The sequence below is a fragment of the Lissotriton helveticus genome, chromosome 10 (genome assembly GCF_964261635.1).
Source record: "Lissotriton helveticus chromosome 10, aLisHel1.1, whole genome shotgun sequence".
In the NCBI taxonomy this organism is placed as follows: domain Eukaryota; kingdom Metazoa; phylum Chordata; class Amphibia; order Caudata; family Salamandridae; genus Lissotriton; species Lissotriton helveticus.
In genome coordinates, this window is record NC_136071.1 from 673,219,854 (window position 1) to 673,241,122 (window position 21,269).

The following is a 21,269-nucleotide window of genomic DNA, read 5'->3' on the forward strand; positions in this document are numbered from 1 at the left end:
TGCAAACTCCTCCCTCTTTGGCTAACAGAACGTCTAGAGCAAGTCGGTTCTGAAGAACCATTGCCCTTATCGATTGCATCTCACCCTCCACTAGCATTAATGATCTAGCAGTACTGGCAGATAACCTATCTACGACTATAGCCAATCTTCTAATTTTGATGTCATTCAGTATCAATCCCAAGATAGGGAATGCAGCACCAAATACATCCCCAATTACCTCTTCAGCACCTAACCCTCTCTTCCCTCTTGTTGGTATTCCTCTCTTTGTCGTTTCTAAATTCTCAACATGATATATTTTGGGGAAGACAATTGCTAGATAGCATGATCCGTACCAATTATCTGGTAGCTTCACATATGCATTTCTTCCACATACAAAATATACATTTGGTATTGCTTGCATCTCTTTAAAAAAATCTTTGGAGTAGTACTCCAATTGGAAAGCATGTTCACAACTGACTTGACCTACATACAGATTCTCATAATAGGAGTAACTCCTGTGAATGCACAGTTTCCCCCATTTCTCTTTGTCTAAAGCAATTGGACCAAAGCTACCCTTTCTTTGCTGGATCCTTTCTTCCTTGGTCCAATCTGTTTCCCATTGTCCTGAAGCCTTTAGAATCTTCTGCCTCCTGTATCTAGTATCTACCTGCCCTATAAACTTTTTCTCAATTTCTGACACTTGACAAGTCAGATTATTTCTTCGGGCATGTGAAGTATCTAACGTTTTCCATGGAATGAACCATTTCTGTAATCTGTCTTCGCTCTTGTAATAGTCCCACTTGTTCAGATGCTTGTAATTTGGGACCTCTGGCAATGTCGAGTCAAAATTCGAGAAATAATACTCGAACCCATCTCGTCCATAGAATATGCTTAACAACAAACTACATGTGATTCCATATGTCAATGGAAGATGATGGTATCTGATACCCTCATCCACCGAAGCTGGTAATTGCATACAAACGTAGCAATTCTTCGCCTCCATGACATCAATGTATTCGTAAAGCAATTTGGCATAAGCATTTGACCTAAAGTTCCCCTTTGATTCGTCAACATGTAATCTTTTGATCTCAGCATCTAACAAAGCCTTTTCTTTCTCAGTGTTTTCTCCTTTTACCTCAGCAACAGTGATAGGCTTTTGTGTTGATGCTTTCTTAGTTTCTAATCTCGTCTTTGTTTCATTTTCATGTCCCACTATATATGATACAGTAACTACTAAAACTATAAGAGAAATCACTACCCCTAAAAGTGTGCCAACTATACATTTTGCCCTGCGGTTCGGGTTGCCGGCCTCCATGTTTTCAAACAGTGTAGTTTTGGGTGTTCTTCTAGCACCAGTTTCTCCTTCTCTCCGAACAAAGTCTCTCTTTCGAACAGCGTTTCTCTTTTGAACACCTGGAAGCTGACAGTTTACTCCGCAAACAACATTAGAGTCCTGTAGAAATAGACAACCCTAGCCCTTCTCCGTCCGCTAAAAGGAAGTCCCTACCATTTTCTTCTTCCACTCGGCGCTAGGTTATCTTGCAGCAATATTTACAAAGTTCTTTTCAAAGTCTTTTATTAATCTGAAACTATAAGTGTTCCAAGAAGTGACACTACGTCTTCATAGATGTCCATACGAAGAAGTATTCCCTCAAATTCTGGGCAATTCTTACAACAACATGGAAATTCGACTGTCTCTAGGATTATTCTCCTTATTTCGCTCTGGACAAGTGGACGAACAAAGTGAAGAGTTAAGGTCTTTTCAATCTCCACTCCTGGTACTATCAATTCTACATCCACAGTTACAAAGGGGTCCGTTCTGACCAAGATCACTTTCTTCACCTTCCCGGTTCTGCGCCCCTTTGAAGACATCCGCAACAAGGTATTAATCCAAGACAATGAGTGTTCCAAGAACTTCCACTACTCGTTCAAGCATTTCCAAACGAAGAAGAGTTCCCTCCAATATTGGATATTGTGAACAACAAACCGGAAAATCAACTGTCTCTAAAATCAATTTTCTGATTCCGCTCAGGAGAGGAGAATAGGTGATGTTGAGTGTCAGCAATCTTTCGGCCTCCACTCCTGGTAGCAGGAACCTTAATTGCACTGTAATAATTGGTTCAATTCTGATCAGGCTCACTTCCCTGACCCTCCCGGTTCTGTGACCCACAGACATCTGCAACGAGGTAGGTCCAATCAGGAGTAGAGTACCTTCTGCTAGGCACTCGCACCCTCCTGGATCTTCTGGGACCCTCCTGGGCTTGATCCTGGGTATCTTCTTCCGGATCCGAGTCTTCGGATATAGGAGCAAGCGCTTCTTCCCGAGCTGACCTTAAGCTTAGCCTCCTCCTTCTTTCCGGCCAGGTGGCTGCTCCACGCTTCGTTCTCCTATTTCTCGTCCTCACACTCTGTTCTTGATCGCTCTGGTACTGATCTGTGTCTGAGTCATATTCACTGCAGCTCTCTCCTTCAGTTGCGTCTTCGGTCTCACTGCCGTCCTGCCTTCCTTCCTCTTCTGGATCAGATGCGTTCCCAACTTCTTCCGACACCCCCACAGCTTGACTGGTCCCCCCTTGGGATTCTTCTTCCACTACTGGACTTTCGTCTGGGAGAGGAGCTGTTTCTTCTAGAGGTGCTGAAACTCTTCGAGTATGGGATGCATGGATCCAATTTGGCAGCCCTCCGCACTTCACCGCGGTATTCGTGATCAGGATTACCTGAAAGGGCCCACGCCAACGTACATCTAGGCAGTTCTTCCGGACGTGCTTCTTGACCAGCACCCAGTCCCCTGGGCACAGATCATGACACAGGTTCCTTGATGATGGAACTTCAGCCGCCTGCACCTGAAGGGACACAGAATGGATGGCGTCAGACAGTCCCTTACAGTAATCCAAGATCAGATCATCTGTAATGTTCAATAAGGCAGCAGTTGGAACAGTGGGAAGTCTCATGGCCCTCCCCATCAGAACCTCGTGTGGCGAGAGACCTGTCCTCCTGTCAGGTGTGCTACGCATGCTCATGAGTACTAAAGGAAGAGCATCTGGCCAACTCAAAGATGTGGATGAACAGACTTTAGCTAGTCGACTCTTCAGAGTGCCATTTACTTGTTCCACAATCCCTGAGGCTTCTGGTCGATAACTACAATGCAGTTTTTGATCGATCTTTAATGCAGAGCACAACGTCTTCACAATTTCGCTGTTAAAATGTTTTCCTCTGTCCGATTCCAGAGAGGCAGGCACCCCGAAGCGTGGTATCAACTCCCTGAGCAACAGTTTGGCTACTGTGAGTGTATCGCACCTGCGTGTAGGGTATGCTTCAACCCATCTGGAAAATATGCATACAACCACCAAAACATACCTAAGGCGGTTGATTTTTGGCATTTCAATAAAGTCCAATTGCATTCTATTGAAAGGCCCCCCAGACCTCCCAATGTGACTCAGTGTAACCGGTGTTCTTTTCCCTATGTTTAACTGTTGGCAGGTAACACATCGCTTACATACTGATTCTGCCGCTATCCTAAATTTGGGGCAATACCAAGTCTGCCTAAACACTCTCAGCATAGCATCTCTTCCTAGGTGTACTGGACCATGTATTTGTCTTGCCATTGGATTCGCTAGTTCCTCAGGTAACACTGCCCTCCCATCTGATGAAATCCAAAAATCCATCTCGCTTCTCACGCAACCTGCTATCTCCCATGCCTTTTTCTCTGTTTCAGGTGCGTTCTCCTGCATCACTCTTAAATCCTCCCAAGTGTCTACTGTTTCCAACATCATGCTCAATTCTGTCTTCTCTTCCGCCCCTTCTATTTCTACCTTTGTGAAGGAATAGTCCTGCTCCGCACAATAGCGGGCGACTTCGTCTGCATAACGGTTACCTTGTGACACAAAATCTGTATTCTTAGTGTGAGCTACACACTTTACAATAGCAATGGCAGCTGGACCTTGTAATGCTTCCAACAACAGTCGCACAAATTCTCCATTTCGAATGGGCGAACCAGAAGAGGTCATGTAACCTCTCTGAGACCACAATTGCCCGAAATCGTGAACCACACCGAAACCATATTGTCTGTCAGTGTATATGGTGACTCTCCTTCCGCTACCTGCTATACAGGCACGAGTTAATGCAATGATTTCTGCTACCTGTGCGGAATGTACTCCTTCCAGGCAAGCGGCTTCCACAACTCCAGTAATGGTGCAAACAGCATAAGCTGCTCTCAACCGACCAGTATCATCTCTTAAACATGAGCCATCGACAAAGTAAATCTCATCAGGGTCAGACAACGGCTCATCCACAATATCTGGTCTGGGCTTCGTGCATAGTTCAGTCACATCAAGGCAATCGTGGTCTTCACATTCTTCGCCTTCTATTACAGTAGGTAGTGGCATCAATGTAGCAGGATTCAAAACAGAGCATCTTTTGAGGGTCACGTTCTCTGCAGCAAGGATAACTTGCTCGTAGCGCGTGAGCCTGCTATTAGTCAGATGCTGCGTCTTCGTCCTGGTCATTAGCAATTCTACAGAATGTGGTACATACACCACTAACTGGTGTCCCATAACAATACTCTCACACCTCTCAATGCTGACACCCGTTGCAGCAACGGATTTGAGACATCCGGGCAACGCTGCGGCTACCGGATCTAATGTAGCCGAAAAGTAGGCAACTGGTCTACGGGCATTTCCATGGGTCTGTGCCAAGACTGACAAAGCACATCCCTCTCCCTCACAGCAGTAAAGCGAAAAAGATTTCTCGTAATCGGGCATCCCCAGAGCCGGAGCACGACACAAGTCGTCTCTCAACTGCAGGAATGCCACTAGGCATTCATCGTCCCATGGTACCGGATCACTCACCTCCTTGTGCGTCAGTTTCTGTAAGGGCTTTGCTTTCAGTGAAAAGTTAACTATCCACTGTCGACAATAACCAACCATTCCTAGGAACATCCTAACTTCTCTCTGTGTCGTAGGCGCATTCATCTTCATTATCGCCTCAATCCTATCTGGAGACACCTTACGCTTTCCCTTTTCTAACCGGTGCCCCAAATACTGTACTTCTGTCAAACAGTACTGTAACTTGCTCGGAGATACCTTATGTCCATTTTCAGCTAAATGGTTCAACAAGGCAATGGAATCTGTTTTACAAGCTTCCTCGGTCTCTGACGCAACAAGTAGGTCATCTATGTACTGAACCAGAACCGAATTCTGCGGCAGTACTAGAGTTTCGAGATTCTTCTTCAACAACTGGTTGAAGATTGATGGGCTGTCTGTGAATCCTTGTGGGATTCGACACCATGTTAAGACGCGATTTTCCATTTTAAAAGCGAAAAGGTACCTGCTTTCTTCATCCAATGGGATTGAAAAGAAGGCCTGGCAAAGATCTATCACTGTGAACCATTCTGCTTGGCATGGTATCTGAAACAGTATCACTGATGGATTTGGTACCACTGGACAACATGAAACAACTATATTGTTAATTTTTCGAAGGTCCTGAACTATTCTGAATTTCCCACTAGGTTTCTGCAAACCCATAATCGGGGAGTTACAAGGACTTCCCACGATTTCTTTTAGTATTCCCTGCTGAATCATTGACTCGATCACAGGCTTTATTCCTGCAATCGTTTCCTGGGACAATTTGTATTGCGGTGTTCTGGGATACTCGGCATTTGGCTTTACCATTATTTTCACTGGTTCTACCCCCTTGATCAATCCTATTTCCTCGCCTGTGAAATCCCATACCCCCGACGCCACAGCATCTCGTAGGTCCTGGGGAAGATCTTCTACAGTCAGAGTAGGATATAGTTCTATGCAAGATTTTGAATTGGCTACCTTGAAGGTAGCGTCATCGTCTGTAGTCTGTACCTCCACTCCTTGCGGGGTGCAGTATATTGTGCAGTTCAATTTGCATAACAAATCCCTTCCTAACAGACATACAGGACTCGAATCACATACTACAAACTGATGTTCATTCATATGGTTTCCTATTTTCACAGATACTGGTTCAGTCAAGGGACTAGTCATCCTTTTGTTTGCAACTCCTACCACTTGAATTGTTTCCCCTGACATCGGTAAATCTGGAACCACCACTGATCTCAAAGTTGATCGAGTAGATCCAGTATCCACCAAGAACGTTGTAGGGCATCCTGCCACTTCAGCCTCAACAAATGGCCCCCTTTGATCCACCTCTAGGACTGCCCCGAGGGTACAGTCCTCTTCCCTACTCACACGCTGTCCTGTCAATGGATCAACATAATAACACGTTTCTTCCTCGATAAAAAGAGGCATTTGTTTAAAGACCTTTCCCCCTGTCGCTATTTTCGGTGGCTGTGGGAACTGAGCTCGTGGAGCCAAAGTCCCCCCTTTGACCACCTTGCTTCCTGGGACTGTTGCCTTTTGAGCTGGAACCTCTTGAACTTGCTCCTCTAATTCTAGCTCTCCATTTTCAGGGTTAAAGGGACACTCGCGTCGCCAATGTCCCACCTGGTGACACAAATGGCACTTTGTCGTTTTCTTTAAAGTGGCAAAGTCTACTCTAGGTCTCTGGCCTTCTTCATTATCCTTGTTCTGACCATTTGGCTTTCGTCCCATCCCCTGCTTCTGTTGTCCACCCTTCCCTGCTGACTGCATCTGCACTACCATCAGCTTCTCCTTTAGATTTTTCTTTTTAGAATCTATTTCGTCACTGCAGTATCTTGCATATCGCAGGATCTCATCTAGTGGTTTGTTTTGCCAACAGATTAAATGTTGTTGAATCATCAAACAAATATCTGGTCTCAGCCCCAAAACGAACTTTGACACAAACTGTCCTATGTCTTTGGGATCCATTACATCGAGTCCACTATATTGTTTGAATATTTTCAGTAATCTTTCATAAAATTCATGAACTGTCTCTTTGGGTTCCTGTCTCGTTCTGTCTATTTTTACCCAATCTATATCTTGTGGAGGCACTTTATCCTTTAGCCAGGCTATTACTCTTTCATATTTCTCCATGACACTGTCCGACGGTCCATTAGTTCTAGCATTTCTCTCAGGTTCTACATTTGGCCACTGGACACTAATCTTGCAGGTTACCCACAAATCCCCTGGAACCACAATGTCAAACAAGGTGTTCAAATCAATCCACAATACTTTGGAGATCTTTACAAACCTTTCTACCTGCTTATACCACTCGACTGGGTTTTACCTCAATTTCGGAAACGAGTTGGTAAATGCAGCCAAATCTCCCCTACTCCATGGTACATGTACATAATTCCCATTTGATATTTCTCGCAAAGGGAATGCCTCCATCTGCATTACCCTTCCCTCCGGAGACATCACACTTGTACTCCGTCTAACTGTACCCCTTTTGGACCATCTCTCCTCCCATTTGTCCAGATCTCTCCACACCCTTATTCCCGATATCAACTCTCTTATGTGTGTTTTCAATCCTGTAGTTCTCTTCTTGGTCTGGTCTTGGTCTGAGTACTGCAACCTATGGTTACTCTGTAATGTCTTTGTTCTGGACAAATCTACCATGTACCTGTCTGCCAGGTTAGACAGTTTCTCATGAATTGCTCTGGCCTTTCTAGTAATATCCTTTGCTATAAATAGCAATTCATCTTGTTCGTACAACTCAATCCTTTCCAAAGGCACCGTCCCTTCTATAATCTCGTCTAGATCGGATTTTAGGCTAGAGACATCAAGCCTTTTAACCTTTATAGCTGCTTTCAGTACTTCGGCTCTCGGTGCTCCTTCAGCCTCTCTCTCATCCCAGCTCCTAGTTCTACGTCTAGGCTCTGGTGTGTTATGTGGAGTCCTCCCATGCTCCCATCTCTCTAGGTCCCATGCCTTTCCATCTTCTCGGGGTGTATGGTGAAACACTCCTTCGCGCCTCATAGCCCCACATTCCCCATCCTGTCTAGGTTCTCGGGATGCATGGTAAGGCATTCCGTTACTCCCTCTTTCTTCTCCCTTCATCTGTGACCTCTGATCACGTGATGTATGACGTGATCTTTCACTGTTCCCTCTTTGCCAGTGTTGTACATCTTCCCCAGGTGCGTGATGAGTGCACCTAAACCTATCTCTGTACTCTTGTGTTCTTCGGTCTCCCTCGGTTTGCATGAGGCGAGACATCTCCTCACACCCCATACTCCTACCATTCTGCTCCTGCTGTTCCCTCCCATTCGTAGGACGTGTAACTCCTCTATTCTCCTGACTTTGACCCTCTCGCCCCTGACTGCTCTCGCTAGCCCCGCAATGAGATACAGTCTCGTTACCTCGGTTTTCCCACTCGGGTTCTGTTCTTGACCTATTACTCGGAGTTACCGTGGGCCCATCCCATTCTCTCAAATCTGCTCTTAATTCTGTATAAGATTTCATCCGTGGTCCCCTCAGGTCCATCGGTCCTCTCTGACCTCCCTGTCCTGTGTTGGGACCCACAGTCGTATCGAATGGGGTGTTCCACGTTACCGATCCTGGCAATTGCTTCCATGCATTTGTCGTGTTATTCCTCCTTTCCATCTCAATCCTTTCTCTATCTAACCGTATCTGTTCTTCCTCTCTCCCATTCTCTGGGTTGTAAATCGATACTATGGGTCCTATGGTAACGGGTACTTGAAGAGCATCTGGCAATCTACAAGGTTCCGCCCTCTCGGCGGTTGTCGTTTTCTGTACCACAAACCTTCCGACTACGCTCTGTGCTGTACTAGGTTGAGGTGTCTCCCCACCTTTGATAGGTGTCCATTCCGATGTAGGAAGTGGTACATACCCCTCTATGGCAGCCCCATCTTCCCTTGCGAGTCCTCTACTTTCTATCTCCCCAACTCTCGGAGGCGGTCTATCTATCAATAATCTATTTATTACGTTGTCCTCCGATTCGCTCTCCTCATCTTCTTGCATGAGTGTCTTTTCACCTGCCAACTCTCTCACTGTGTACAACTTATCCACCTCAATAGCCTGTACCCTCCATCTCTTTGCCTCCTCGTCCCATTTAGAATCTCGCACTGCTCTTACCGATCGAGTCAATCTTTGTTGCCACCTGTTCAAATTCCTATCGTGTGCCGCCCTAATCCATGCGTTAAGGGCCTCAAACTGGGTTGGTCTAGGCGAGGGTTTCAATGAGGACATGGTTGCTTTTAGCCGATGTAACACCTCTAACTTAAACGTCCCATACTTTGGGAACTGCATTTCCTCATTTCCTTCCGTAAGCTTATTCCAAGCCCCAATCCATAATATCGTATGCAACCCCACATTCGCTGCCATATAATGAGCTGCTGTACCCTCCGGCGGTGCCTCTTCCCCGTAATAATGTTCACTTCTTTTTCTTTTAAAAATCCCTTTCAAACACTTAAAGCACTTCATGATTTCTCTTTTCTCCGCGTTTGTTTACTTCCTGATGACAATCTACCAATCACCGCTCTGTTCTCGCTAACTGGCCTATCCGATCGCGACTTCTCACTGACGTCGCACCAGCCGCCCAATCGCGTCGCGGCTCTTGCCGACGTCACACCAACCGTCCTATCGCGTTGCGGCTCTTCACTCGCCACCCTATCTCAGCGCGGCTCTTTCTGACGTCACTCGTCCCCCTTTGCAGCAGTTCCCCTCCTTCTTCAGCTCGTCTCCTCGGTCATGCGTGCATCCCATTCATACTCTGAAAAATGATTACTTCCGTCCAAGCGATCACCTTTCTTGACTGTACGCCCACAGTCTTTCCGTAGTTGTCCCCTTAACTTGACGAAATGTCTTTCCGTTTACTTCCAGACAATCGCCTTCTCTGATAGGTTACTCACACACAGTAACTTCCGACCAGCGTCCGTTACTCATACGCTCACTCTTACACTCCCCCTATCTCGGTCCCACGGCGGTCAATGGTACCTCATGACTTCCGTACTATGGTCGACAACTACTCTGGATGTTCGATACACCCAAAACCACTTAAGCTCTGGCCTGAACTTAAGATTCACCGGTTCACCCGTTTACCAGGTAACCAATTTACCAGGTTGCGCGCGCTCACAACCTTCTCACAATCACGCTACAGGCATTCAACTCCGCAAGACATTACACTACAAATACAACATAAAACACCGCAATCTGTTCACGCATGACCCTTGTTATACTCACTCTCCTCCGATACTGCTGCTTTTCTCGCCCCGTCTGCACCTTCGGCGCCTGATTCTTCCGCTGCTCGTCTCTCGATGTCTAGGGGCCTTGGGGTAAACTAACCTCTCTAGATTACCTTCCTCAAGAAGATAACCATCCTAACTGCTACCAACTGTTAACGCGGGGTTTCTGGTCTCTATTTACCTTACCAGATCCCAAATCATGTCGACTGAATCGTTGGTACCTGTCATTGAGTAAAAGATAATCTACTACTAGGTTAGTCAATTAAGAACTTACACCACTCTAAATAACCACTGACCAGTGATATAGTTTAAAGATTTAATATAAAGTCAAAGATAATTGAAGATACAAACTTTTCAAGATAAGGTTTAAAAGGTATACTGGTATCACTATAAACATAAATTCTTTGAATAATCTGAGTCTACAAAACAGAATAATAAGTACAAGTTTGAAAATCATCAGAGTTGCAAGAATGGATACAAGTTGCAACTTAAGAGTCATTACAGAAAAGAAAATTCAGGTTAGTCTGTCCCTACACTAGACTAAGTGACATCCCTACTTAACAAGATCTTTACCCAAAAAAGGTGTCAGCCGTGGTGACTTCCTAAGAAGATCACGCACTTCTCCTTGTCTCTTCTGTAAATCGGTCTCTTGTGATCAGCCTATCTGCCTACCCAACCGCTCTCTTAGGCTTCCAATATCATCTGCTCTGCTCTCCTCCCGGGTCGCTTTCCCTAATACAAAATCACATTTCCAATAGAAACGCCCCTCAGGACGCCCCTCACGTGGTATCGAATTTGGCGGCAGACTCCATGATGGTACTCTTCAAGACCCTCGTTAAAGTTGACCTTGGTTCCCAGGCTTCTTTTCCAGCGCGCTGGTACCCCCTGAAATTCCTGGAAACTCCTACAGGCCTGCGCCAAGCGCCACTGAACAAAGCCCCATTCATTTCAACTGATTAAGACCCCTCGCACCTGCATACAGGCCGTCCTACAGTGGGCCTCAAATTCCAGGCTCCACCATATCTATAGGTCATAAAACATATGTAAAGCACAGTACTTGGCGCCTCTCGACTTCTTCTCTAACGAGCACATTGCAGATCAAAGAAACAACATTATCTGTTCGGGCCTACTTGATTTACATGAAGCGGGTCCCTGCACTCTGAAAACATTTAACTTGATTTAAACAGTATTCTTAACTAACACACGTTTCTATAATGCAACACATCTATAAAACATATATTTCAGTACTAAGTTCAATAATACTTTTAGATGAACAATGTCAACCCCACCTCACATTATTTTAGCAGCACGTTTAGATTTACTGTGAATTGCCATGAGGCCTACACATTTCAACTGGTTTGCAAGACTCTACTTTTCTCTTACATGATCACTTAACATGAGAACGTGAGGTTTCCATATTCATTCTAACATTTCTATATTAGTCTTCACATTGCTATGATTATTGTTATTCTACTTGAACACTCTATATTTTTCACTACTGAGTATAAGACACTCTTGTGCATAGTATATGTAAACTAACTACGTGCTTGTAAATATGGTGCACTCATACATTTTTCAGATTTGTGCTCTCTCATATATGTACAGAGAGAGCACAATCATAAGAGTTTCTTGAAGAGGACGAATACAAGAACAAATTCAGCAGAGAAACATTAGGAATGATCTGCGTAGTATAAGCAACTAGGTTAAGTAGATTAACCAAATTCCATTTCATGGCAGAATGTTGAGCTCATAGGTGCTCCAGTGCTGGTGGGGCCATGTCTTTAGGGAGGGCAGGCTATATTATCACATGAGTAGTTGGGCAAGCAAGGGACAATGGTGGCCATCATTTTGTCAAATATTCTTAAGGGCATATTTACTAGAAATTCACGCAGCACAGCATGTCACCTTGCTGCATTGTGCTGCATAACAGGGAAAGGGCAGGAATGCATTGTATTTCAAAGAATATAGTGCATTCCTGCCTTTGTGCCTGTGCTGGTGCCAATTTGGCTGCCTAGCGCCAGCGCAGGCACCCTTGCACCATGGTGTAAGAGCGCCTGTGTTGTAAGGAAGATACTTTTTGTGCAGGAAGGGGCAACTACCTGAACGAAAACAGATCCCCTGAGGCATACTCCTTTTTCTATGTGTGTTGCAGAATGCCAGGCACATAGAAAGAGGAAGTAATGAGGAGAAATAAAGACATTTCTCCTCGTTATGGCCGCCCTGACAAGGTCTATTTTTGGTGCATTACCAGGGCTAAATGGCTACTTTGGTAAATCCGGGAATGCGCCAAAATCCATGGTAGTTGCGTGGGAACACCCACACACAGCCCATGAAACGCCTTCCCATGGCACAGCAACACAATGCCGTGATTTTCACTACATTGCGTTCCTCCTGATTTATGAAGCCACTCAGGGTCACACAAGGTGGCCTTTTGTGGCTTCACAGATCGCATTTTGAACGTGCATCACTCTTGCTTCACTGTGCCTGGTGCAAGAGCGACACAACTCCTCTCATAAATATGCACCCTACAGTCTAACATAACACAGTTGGTGTTTGTCCCATTCAGGTTTATTTATCCTTACTGTAGATATCCGGTCCTAAGCACAAATATGGTGCACAAACATTGAGTCTTTTGCACCATTGGGCATCCAGGGACAAGTATCTCCCTTTTTAGGAACATTGGCAATGATGATATCTTTGCATGTGTTTGCGAAGAACCAGGTCATTTTGTATTTATAAGGGGGAAGGTTGGAAGTGATATTAGTGTACCTCTTTTTTACCAGTTTGTTACGAAAGCTTGGATTCCCCAGAGATTTTCCTTTACCTCTTACTTCTCATTCACTAGTATTGCATGAGTAGATTATATTTAGAGGTTTGGACTTGTTTGTATAGGGACTCTTTGTTTGGGTAGATCTACTTTGAGTTTTCTGGGAAACTACAGCAGACTTAGGTCCCTCGAGTCAATCCTTTGGGCTTACATGCCACTTCAAGTAGGTCCAGCTTTGCTTGTTCTTTGGAGGTTAAATAATTGAGCCCGTTCTTCTCTGTTCTTGACTTCACAGTCAACCTATTTCAATGCACGGCAAGTGGACTTTTTCTCACACATGATCTGTTCCTCTGTGAGATTGACAATTAGCGTTTTCTGGAACTCACCTACTGACAACTGATTACTTTGAAATGGCAGGGTGTAAGAAATCGAGTTATTGATTGAGGGATTGGAAGCCCTACTCAGGCAACAACCAGAATCCTTGTCAGGTTGAACCACAAAAGTCACTAAATTAGCCTGTGCTTAACGTTCTTGTAGCTTGGCACAAAAACAACTTTAGAGGCAATGTGTAAATTATTTATGCAGCACACAAACAGTAATAAAGTGAAACTACAACAAAAGAAAAATCCCAGACCAATTTAGAAAAATAGAGTACATTTTAATAAATAAAATGATACCAGAAGGATAAAACTCCAACCAGTAGAACCGGAGATGGACAATTTTAAATATTTCAGTAAATGTAGTGGCTAAAAGCACATATCGCCACTCACAGTCATTTGGTTGGGCCAGGCAAGGAGAAAGTCACAAGTTTAGGTGGACCGAAATGGATCGTGAGTTGGGTACAAAGACCAAGTTAGTCACACTGAAAGAGTTACCTTCTCAACATAAGGGGCAAAGAATTCCATTTGTAGTGGAGGAGGCCAGGAAGATCAGGGAGAGCATTGTGGATGTTCGGTGCTTTACCGCAAAAGGCAAGCTTGGTGGTATGCCATTTGCGGTAAAGCCCCCAACATCCAAAAGCCGGGTGGCGAGGGCTGTCATTGCTGTAGCACGAATAGCCAGTCAGTGCCACAGATGGTTACTAGAGCTTTGTGTTGGTATTCACTACACACTGTTGTTACTGTAGCACAAAATGCCAATATGATTGGTTGTCAGAGCTTCGCTTTGGCGGTCATCGCGGGTGGCAGAGTCTGGGTGTGAAGCAACCCATTCGTGGTCATGAAGAGCCCACACCTCGGGATTCCTTTTCTTCTTGGGAGGAGTTCAGCCCAATTCCTTCAAGGAGCCCAGGATCTGGGGAGGCTCTTTGGGTTCAGGCACTCACTGCAGCAGAGTCCTGCAAGGTTCAGACATGTCTAGTTACAGGCCTAGGCAGGTATAGTCTATTCACAGCTGGTCAGATGGGCAGTTGCAGGGAGGCTTCCGGAGCTTGTTATGTACTTGTAGCTCAAACAGGAAGTCAGTCAGTAGATTCTTGAAGTCACACAGTTTAACCTGGAAAGAAGGTAGGCTGGTCCAGTCTTCCTTCTTAGGCAGCAGGGCAGTCCTCTGGCAGCGGTCAGTCTTTCTATAATGTCCACAGTTCCAGGAGGGCTCAGAAGAGGCGGTTTGAGGTTCTAATATTTCTACCTTGTGCCAGCCTTTTTGAGGGGTGGGGTTACCTATACTACCACCACATATGGGTCTGGGAACTTCTTTCCCTTCTCCTGTCAAGGTTTCAAGAAGTCTGTTGTGACTAAAGACGGTTGTCAGGTTTCTTTGTGTTTTTTAGAGGCAAGCCCTTTGAAGTTCCAGTGGGGCAGGGCACAGGTCCACCCCCAGCGTTCTGGCAGGATGGCCCATCCTGCCCACACGTAGTCCCCTTTGTGTCACTGTCTGAGAAGAATACACAAACCCCCAAGAACACAGCCATTCATAGTAATGTAATCCAGGACAATGACAGAAGACACAAATGGTTAGGAAAAGAATAAGGCAACTTTCTGAAAGTGGCATTTTTTATAATTGAGTCTTGAAATTCGACTTTACCATTAAAGAAAACTTTAAATTACAATTCATCTGAGTGTAAATAGCATATCTCTATCTGTTCCCAATCCAAAGTTATAATGTATTGAATGTAATAAGGTAAACCAGTGTTATGGGAGAGATAGGCCATACAACAGTAAAGAACTACTTTAGTACTTTTCCACTGCCAGGACATGTGAAACCTAAATAAACATGTCCTACATTTTAAATACAATGCAACTTGCCCTATAGGCCTTTAGGGCCAACTTTATGTGTGAGTTATTGGTATTAAAAAAGAAGGTTCAGGCCTGGGAAAAGTCTTATTTTGCCAGGTCTAAATTGAAGTTTAAAGATGCACTAAAGGCTGGAATGGTAGGCCTGAGACATGTTTTCAAAGGCTAATTCAGTGGGTGGCACAATGAGTGCTGCAGGCCCACTGGTAGCATATAATGTACAAGCCCTGGGTACATGTAGGACCATTTTAAGGACTTGCAGGTGAATTAAATGTACCAATCAGGTAGATGCCATTTGTTAAATGTTTTAGGGTGAGAGCACAATCACTGGTTAGCAGCGGTAAAGCGCACAGAGTTCTAATGGAAACATAAACAGGTTCAGCAACAAAGGAAATAATCGGAGGGAGACCCTAAAAAAAGTGGCTGGTCCTGCCCAGGAGTAGTTTAAGTGTGATAAATTAAATTGAATGTACAGGCAAAATCTTGCACTCAAAAGGTTGTTTTTTTATCATTGACAGACTCAACATCCTTCCCTCATTGTTGGTCCTTTGGTAGTATCATGGGCCACTTTATCAATTGCATACATTCCTACAGAATGGAGGCTTTGCAGAGGTGATCATTTCTTGATGTTTGCCCTACCCATTTCCCCCATTGCATTTTATCATGAAGGTTGCAGGACCTAAGAAACAATTCTTGTCTCCATTTACTGGGAATAAAAATTTAATTAGAGGCCTGTGGGAAAGAATACGTTTTAGCCCTAAGGAAATGGTTACATCTTGTACATCTCCATCTCAGATTTCATCTCTTTCTCTCTCTTTCTCCCTCCCAGCCTCCTCATTTTCCTGTTATTCTTTTCAAGATAGCCTGAATCTGGCTACTAGGCCAATAAGGTGAAGTAGATGATGGAGATGGCTTCCCCTAAGTATGCTTGGGGGACTAAAGGTACTGGTATCCTAGATTCTCCTGAAGTCCTGAAGGGAGTGGCCTTCCATACTCTATCATGAGACTCATAGTCACTCTAACCAATTAAATAAACCAATCTTGCTTCAATACCTCATATTGCTGTACTATCCCCACACCAAGATTGCCAGGAGCTGCCTTGATGCATTTTGTGACCTAACCTGAGATCAACGGCCAAATGCATCAATGTTCCCGTTTGCGAATTCTTAATTGCGAAAATTAAGGAATCGCAATTAAAAATTCGCAAACGGCTATGCATGAAGAAATCGCAATTTTTTTGTGATTTCTTAATTTTCCTTAATTGCGATTCAGAATTTGCGAATCGCAATTAAGGAATCCCTTTCCATTGATTCCTATAGGCCTAGAGGCCCATAGGAATGAATGTGAAGGCATTCTCATTTTGCGATTCGTAATTAAGGAATCGCAAAATGAGAATGCAATTTCAAGGACCCCCCCTGCACCCCTGAAATGTATCTTTAAGTACATTTTTCACACACACATGCCCCAAGGGCATGTGTGTGTGTAAAATGAAACTTCCAAAAATGCACTTTTGTGCATTTTTGAAAGTTTTCGCAAATTACCATGAAGGTTAACATCATGGTAATTTACCACTTCCTATTTGCAATTTCGCAATTTAAAAAAAAATCATGCATTGCATTTAAGAAATCGCAAAATTGCGATTTCTTAAATGCAATCACAATTTAAGAATTCGCAAATAAATTGCGATTTCGTAAATTGCGAAAAAAGCAAAAAGCTTCATGCATCCCAAAAAAGGGACTTGCATTCGCAAACGGCCCAATTTTGCGATTCGCACCCTTTGCGAATGCAAAAACCCTTGATGCATGTGCCCGCAAGAGTGTTACAGTTGACAGGTTTGGACAGATTTGTGAATTGTATGAGTGTGAAATGCCGCTTCTCATAAACATTGAGACAACTAATTTCAGCCCTAACCTGACTGGACTGGAAGGACCAATTACAGAGGGACCTGCAGAGGGTTCACTAGTTGGTTTAATTTGGAAATCAGTTCAATAAGTGTCGCTGGCATATTGGGATGGGGCCAGGGTAGTAGAAGCAGTAACAAAGGCAGTAATAATGGCATGTGGCATAATGGAGTAAGAGGAAACAGCAGGTAAGTTGTTTTTGCAAAATTAAAAGTAGATCATGGGACTTGTAAAAGCTCAGCAACATTTCAAGGATTTCTCAAATCATCTAGTATTCTATTTCCACACTCACTGAATCTGAATCTGGACAAGTAACTTCCCCGTAGACTTTGCCAAGTTCTATTTATCCCCAAAGAGAGACACAAACCATTTCCCGCTGTATACCTTCCCACCAACCTACCAAGATACAAAATTAAATGGCCAGTGTTGGGATCACTTCATTCTTGATTGGTGCACTGATTCACACTGTCTCACTAATAGTGCAGGGTGCGAGGTTCAGTGGCTCAATGGCTCTGACACTTGATTTCAGCACAAATGATGGGCATTTTATCACTGCATTTTCATCCTAACACCTGAAGTCTGCCAAAGATTTGCACTGCACCACTGAATTCAGTTCTGTATGTCTTCCCGCCGAGAGATGCAGGATTTATCCTAGGACCTGTTCGATGATTAGCCTATTTGGCATTTATAAAGCGCCTGAATCACCCCGAAGGGGGTATATCCGCGCTAAGGACATATGTGAGTATGGAGTGCAGAATTAAAAGAGCAGGGTTTTAAGTTTTTTCCTAAAGCCCAGATAGTTAGTGGTAAGACGGATATCCAGGGGCAGTTTATTCCAAAGTTTAGGGGCCAAATAGGAAAACGACTTTCCTCCCAATCTGGCTTGCTTGATACGGGGGATGACAAGAAGTCCTTTTCCTTCAGAACGAAGAGAACGTGTCGGTATGTATTTGACTAGTTTATCAGCCAGATAGGCGGGGCCCATCTGGTTTAGGCCTTTGAACACTATGCGGCAAATTTTGAAATGAATTCTTTTACAAATGGGTAAACAGTGAAGTTTGTGTAACAGGGGGAGTGATGGAGCACAATAAGGTGCACTGGTTACCAGAGGAGCAGCTGTATTCTGTACCACCTGAAGACTTTGCAAGGCAGATTCCATAGCAGAAATTAGCAAAGCATTACTGAAATCCAACCGACTAAGTACTAGGGCATGGATCAGGGTTTTGCGTGTTGATACAGGGAGGAAATGGAAAACCTTCCGAAGCATGCTACGGGTATGAAAGCAGGCTCTTTTGGTTGCTGCTATATGTTCATCCAGATTTAGGTCATTATCTATTAGTACCCCTAGGTTTTTAACTTCTAACTTGGGAGATGGTGCTGGGCCTAATTCTTCTGGCCACCAGCTAGGGGACCAGCTGGTGAGAGCATCCTTAAAAAGCATTATTTTTGTCTTCTCCGTATTCAACTGCAAAAAATTACTTCTCATCCAAGATGTTATAACTTTCATACCTTCCGTGAACGTGTTTTGGATATTGGGGGTGTCTTTATTATAAGAAAGAACAAGTTGAGTGTCGTCCGCGTAGGAAATCAGGGTAAACCCGATATTCCTAAGAAGTGCTGCAAGGGGGGCAACATACACATTAAACAAAGATGGACTCAAATAGGAACCCTGTGGTACCTCTTTTGTTACAGAGGTAGTCTTAGATTTGAATGGTCCGAGATTCACTGTCTGGGTCCTATCCTTGAGAAAGTCCTGCAACCAGTCAAAAGCTGAGTTCTGGATGACTATGGAATACAATCTGTCCAGCAGGATCTGATGTGAGATGGTGTCGAGTGCGATAAGCCCAAACAATTTACCATGATTTTTTTGTCTTGGAAAAGCCTTGGCTAGCAGGCCACAGGGCAAAACACGCATTGGCTGTTTCTGTTCTCACCTGCATTTGAGGAAAATTGTCAATAAAAAGCCACAATAACCTTTATGTTTCCTCCTGTACGCCGCAAGGACAGACAATACCAAGTCGCTTTGATACCAACTTAAGTTTTGGGATTACACCAACCCTGAGATTTAAGTGAATTTTGAAGGCACTAACCCCTTTCATCTTGTGTAAATCTATCTCATTCCTGTTGACTTTTGGGTGAAACCACAGACTAGGGTTGTGTCAGTAGCTACAATTGGGTCCTGCCTATTTGTGCGTGAACCTTGGTGGCACCCACCTCCTTCTTCTATGAACTGATTCACAAAGGGTATCTGCACTTGTGGGGGAGTCTGCACACTCAGGGTGGAATCTTCATAATGAGAATTCTCATTTAGGAGACTTCGCCCCGAGTGAGGAGAGTCCCCCATGAGTGTGGTTCTCTGCTATGAGTGCGGAGGCCCTTTGTAAATCAGGCCCTGAGTCTGCTAACCCTTAACCTTCAATTTTTACTATCTGTTGATCATTTGTTCTGTCACACTCCTGAGTTTCTTGCTGCATCCATGTATCACATATTGTCACCTTCTTTCTGCCTACAGTTGGGCAAGCCACTGAAAACTCGACCCAGGCTGGCACCTGAAGCCTGGCTCTGACTCAGCTTCAGGTTTTTTTATAACCTCAAGCCCATAATGAGCCGAACTTTCATGTGGCTTCTGCCTGCCACCCTCCCTTTACCCTTATGCACAAAGAGGTAAAATCAAAGTATTAACAGTTGAGCTAGAAAGGAGAGACAAATAGTTCAGAATACCAGCTATAGAAAAATCAGTTGTGTTTGATGTAATAGACTATAATATTGCTCTATGTATAAGAATATGGGCCATGTACAGATTTCACATAACAACAGGCTTAGTTCAATAATGGCACTGTCATGAGGGGTTGAGTGGGTGAAGGAAGGCTTCTAAATTTATGTTTAAAAACTATCATTTTTAAGAAGTACTTCACAGTGCAGTGCTGTATCATGACGTATTAAAGTGAAAGCTTCCACATGTTAAAGAAATGAACTTTTTTGAATTTTGAATATACTGTACCTGATTTACCTCAGCATTGTGGTATGATTTATACTGTAAACATTTTATGTGCTCGACTATGGAAGGGCCTTGACAGACTGCCGGCTCTGGCCCGGCACTCCCCATTAATTTGTTGGCTCGCCCCTCTCTATTTGTGACATACAACGTTCTCCCTTTAACAGCAACCCTTTCTACTAAACGCGTTTAAGTAACTAATAATAGCGTGATATTAGTATAACGCTCACGCTCATTTTCATAGATCACTTTTCGTTTCTCAATTTCACCATAACACGAAACATCAGAATGTCACTCTTATATGTTGCTCAGTCTTTCATCCCAGTGTAAGGTGGGTTTTTAAAAGCTTGAATTTCAGCTTGAAAGTGGAAATTAACCGGCCTTCAACTCAAAAGCAAGTATGACGGCTCATTGACTATTGCTGTCTAGGGAACACCAGTCATCATTTTTTATATTCGGTCTTAGATGTTGCCCTTCTGGGTTTCCCCAACACAAGGGTAGCTAGCATCAATGAAACAATGTACCAATGACTTACGTAAAACCTAGTGAGAAAGTCGTTTGCAAAAACGCTGCCTCTGGGTCCCTCAGGTCTATTTCCCAGTCTTCTGTCAAAAATGTGTTTTAACCTTCACTAGTAGACTTGTTAATTGTTCCCTACGCTGCAAATTCATCATGGACTTCTCCGTTTTTCTGTCTCGGGTTAATATGGCAACACATACTTTTTTCTAGCTACTTTTGGAATCACATTCTATTAAAATTCGATGCCACTGTTCAGGTGCAACTATTTTTATATACCCTAGAGACAACTTTGGCTGTAATGACAAACTCTTGTAAACAGAGAAAATGCATATATGCATGCAGAGAGGGGCATTGTGTCAACCCTGTTCATCCATTGGTTTGTTCAGATACCATTCACATTTTCCTTCTGGCCCCTTCAGCAGCAGTCCTTAACCTTTTGACTTCTGTGGACCCCCACTGAATTATTACTGGAATCCGGGGAACCCCAGCAACTAAGAATCAGAATCATCTTTATTAGGGTACAATAACACCCATAAAAGCAGCATAGCAATGCATAAAAAGCAATAGTATAAGAACAGTTAATAAAAACAAAAGCTAGCAGCAATGAATACAACATGCACATAGCGAAACATTTTTAGCAGCATAATTAAGAAAGCTTGGTTCTGCAGGCCATCACAGCAAGAACCAACGTACAAAATAGCTTCCTCATCAGGTAGTTGCATTACAAAACAAGCATTTGCAATGCTATCGGTCTCACCTTAGGGACTGTATATGTATTTAGCTA